The sequence below is a fragment of the Pinus tabuliformis genome, chromosome 2_1 (genome assembly GCF_031772625.1).
Source record: "Pinus tabuliformis cultivar Carrire ecotype Pingquan chromosome 2_1, CPIR1, whole genome shotgun sequence".
NCBI lineage: Eukaryota > Viridiplantae > Streptophyta > Pinopsida > Pinales > Pinaceae > Pinus > Pinus tabuliformis.
Genome location: NC_142299.1, coordinates 138,014,644 through 138,018,729, shown reverse-complemented (window position 1 = coordinate 138,018,729; position 4,086 = coordinate 138,014,644). Strand labels below are relative to the sequence as shown.

Sequence of the window (4,086 nt, the reverse complement as noted above, 5' to 3'; positions counted from 1 at the left end):
AGATTTGTATCAGATAGTCTTGAAAGCTAATGAAGAAGGAGTGTGCAGAGGTTACATAGTAAAGTAAGATAGAATATGGAAGATGGTTTCTATGATATCGTAATCAAATTGTTTTATTTCGAAGCACTTTTGCTTCATTCTCTTGGATACAAATGTAAAGTAGACACCAACAGAGTTGTTTCAAATAACTGAATCAGATAAATCATATTTCAATATCTTTCCTAGCATCGTAATATCAATAATTTGAAGCGACAGGGCGGTGGTCAGTAGAGGGGGTTCCAGGAAACGAGGTGCAAGTTTAAGGCCCGTCAACTGTCCTCTCCATTTTTAACGTTTTTTGCATAGACAATTGCAGTTCAAATGATATGCTTTTCTCCCGCCTTTTGCACTACACTGACCAAGAGAGAGGACTAATAGCTGGCTGGCACATTACTCAATTCCAAAATATATCCCTATATCAGTCCCTAATTTCGTTTTCTCTCCATTTGTCATCATCCGAAAGTTGTTAAAGCTTCGGAAAATCCCTCAACTTCTAACCAGGGAGTATCTCAAGGGTGGGAAATGACACTAAGAGGGCATTGTTCGGATGAACTTAAAGAATGTGGAACCTATTTCAACCTTACTTTCCAACCAATGGTTATCGATGTCGCATGACAATGACGAGTCCACTCCATACATTCTCACCCTCAGGTTCTGTCCACCCTGGTTGTACTGTTTCTCGCCTCGCTATTACAATTTAAGCACTGCCCATTCATCCCTTAGCACAACAGTTTCTACGTAGAGCTTTGAAGATTCCAACCATGAAGCAATTTACTGGCGATGGCATGATTTGCGGTTAGAGCTAGTTCACATCAATCTAGTCCAGTTCAGAGATTTCAGATCTTCCAAATCTTGTACACGAATGATAAAGGAGTTTGGGCGATGGGGACTCTGCAAATTTACATGATAACGGGGGTCCATAGACACAAGAAGTGCTCATGCATGGCACGTTCATAAAGCAGTTATAAGGGCAGTTGATTCTTGAAAACTTTAACGTTTGAAGTTTTTAGCAGCGCAAAGAATTCTTGGTGCAAGGTTATTCTGATTGGAGATTTTGGATTTGGATGTGAGACTAATTTGTTCGTTGGCTGTGCGCTTGTTGATATGTATGTGAAATGGGAGAGTGGAGGATGCACACAATGTGTTTGACAAATTACCTGAACGAAGTGTCATTGCGATGACTGCAATGATTACAGGGTATGCACATAATGGTTATATTGATGAAGCCTTAAGGCTATTTTGGGAAATGCCTGAACCAGATGGGGTTTCGTGGATGACTGTCATCACTTGCAGAGAAGTTCAGTGCAGCACCAGAAAGGGCTGGAAAACTCTTGTGCAATGGAAGCAGGTATGGACTTGGTTTCAGAATAAGAAGTATGCACAAAAGCAAAGGGTACCAAGGTTCCAGGAAGACTATCGCTTCACATCGTGATGATTCAAGAGAAAAGAGAGTTGTGACCAATTTTGTAGCTGTTTCTTTAGGAAGAATGGACCAAGATGCTTTAGAAATGGAGTTTGAGGCAAAATCCTCAAGAGATGGGGCATGGAAATTCGGGTAAGGTTTGAAAAGTGTGTGAGACAACGTTCACTTCCTTGCGAAGCTTCTGAATGTGTAGCAGTGCTTTCAGGAGATCTCATACTTTGTTTTTGGGAAGGTAAAGAGCAAGCATTGCACTTTGATGCCCATGTCTTCGATGCCCAAAGAAGGCGACATGATGCTAGGGGTTGTAGGTGTAGGTTCTAGGTTAGGTATGACCCTAACCAGTCAGAGGAAATAGTATCGTTGTGGAAAGTTTGCTAGCGGCCAGAGACATATTACCGGTTACAACTAATCCATGCTTCCAAATAATTATCAACAATTGTGTTGGACCAAGGATCTCAGCAAGTAAAATATGCCCCTACAGTTCCCATGTGTCATTTGGAGAAGCAACTCTAGAAGAATTTCATCTCTCACTAGAAATATCAAAGATTACAAGTCAGGTTATAAAAGACAATGTTCAGTCTTTAACTGCTCCCAAGATTTCCTTAGTTTTACAGCCGCTAAAAGGTATACCTGTTGAGTTCTACAGATGCATATAGTGTTGAAAGCCACCAAACAGACTGCCTTCCATTGCATAAACGCAAATTGACAATGTAATTGACGAAAAGCAGAGGTAGCATAAAATACTTGTTTGCGAATTATCCCACAAGGAAGGAATCTATACACACCTCGACAGTCATAGCCCTTTGGTTGATGGGAGATTGCTCAACAGGTGCTTCAGCTTACTGTGGAAATTGAAGGATCAGAGAAACTAGGGGTTTTTTAAATAATTGGCGGTTTTCGTACGCAACAACCGTTGGAAGGTTAGAGAGAGCGAATTATAAGAGAGATGAAGCTGGTGCACAAAGATATAGTTCCTTAGGGCCCTAGGAGCATCAAGCTGATTCTTAAAGAAATATTCTAGTCACAGAAATTGATTCTAGCCAGAAAATTGTTGCACCCGCATTTACTGATATGGATGAACCTTCAAATAGCATGGTTGATGTGATGGAAAAATGTACAGTTCAAGATTGAGAAAAACAACTTAGGGGCACTTATGTTACTGAGAAACACACATTGAAAACTTAAAGATAAATTGCACTGTAATAATAAGTTTTAGAAGCTATCTTTCTGTAAGAAGCAGTTTTGCAAGTTTTCTAGCTTTATATTTATTTTTCTGGTGTAATTAGTAATGTTTCATATTTTGCAGAGCTTGTGTGCCATATGCGCTAGTTGAATATCCAGATTTGAATGTTTTAGGCAGTCAACATTGTAACTATTGTCTTTTAAAATGGAACGAGTCTTTTCTAAATAATTGATTTGACTTGAATTGGTAGTTAAGGATAGCAGACCGTGAGAAGCCAATGCATTGAATATATTGAAACAATGACTTATTGAGTGTAAGGTGGAGAAATCGGTTCTATATATATATATATATATATATATATATATATATAGATGTTTAAAATTTAGTGGAGATTCGTGTCTAGTGGGTCTTGGGTCCAGATTTCGAACCCGCTCTGATACCACGTGTAAGATCCCCTCCTAGGGTCCTCTACCAGATCTATATTCTCTAATTTTAAATGCAATAAAAGGACAATAATTTATTTTATGACAAGACGTTTAATCAATGATAATTTACCATTTAAAATCTAATTCCAACAATTTAAATAGTGAACATTTCATTTCAATCACTTACATGAGTAATCTATGCATAATGGAATACCTGTGCCGATAGCCCGGTGGAGATGCCCTTGAGTTGTTGCTCCTGCTAGAACGCTCTCTTGACCACCGACTAGATTTACCTCCCAGCCAACTAGGAAGTAATTCCTAGTCCAGGAAACCTCCACAAGTTCCCTAGCCCTTCGAGCCCAAGTCCAACCAAATGTAGTGTGTCCAAGATGAATAATACTCCCTTCCTCTATCTCAAACAATTCCTCCAAAACCACAGCTAAACCAAAACCAAAAGCAAGACCAAGCATCCATTTCCTCCCCTCATCATTTCCCTTTTATGCTCTCTTATCTTCTCCACCTCAACCACCTCTCATTAATGTCATAACTTCTCCCTCATCCTTACATTTGACTTATCTTCTCTCAAGTAAACATGAGAGGACATTTGGGAATGTGATATGAATACAAAATTGGGTAATTAATTGGAGAGGACCATGTCTTCTCCCAAGTAAATATTTTGGGGATGAGAGATGAATATATAAATTGGTAATTAATTGGAGAGGACCATGTCTTCTCCCAAGTAAATGTGAGAGGACATTTTGGGAATGAGAGATGAATATATAAATTGGTAATTAATTGGAGAGGACCATGTCTTCTCCCAAGTAAATTGAGAGAACATTTGGGAATGTGATATGAATATAAAATTGGGTAATTAATTGGAAATGACCATGTCTTCTCCCAAGTAAATGTGAGAGGACATTTTGGGAATGAGAGATGAATATATAAATTGGTAATTAATTGGAGAGGACCATGTCTTCTCCCAAGTAAATTGAGAGGACATTTGGGAATGTGATATG

General features: G+C 38.8%; 1 pseudogene; it reads left to right on the top strand.

Moving 5' to 3' along the window:
- Positions 1–1,322: 1,322 nt before the first annotated feature.
- LOC149199149 (protein SAWADEE HOMEODOMAIN HOMOLOG 2 pseudogene) lies at positions 1,323–1,840 on the top strand (annotated as a pseudogene).
- Positions 1,841–4,086: the final 2,246 nt, after the last annotated feature.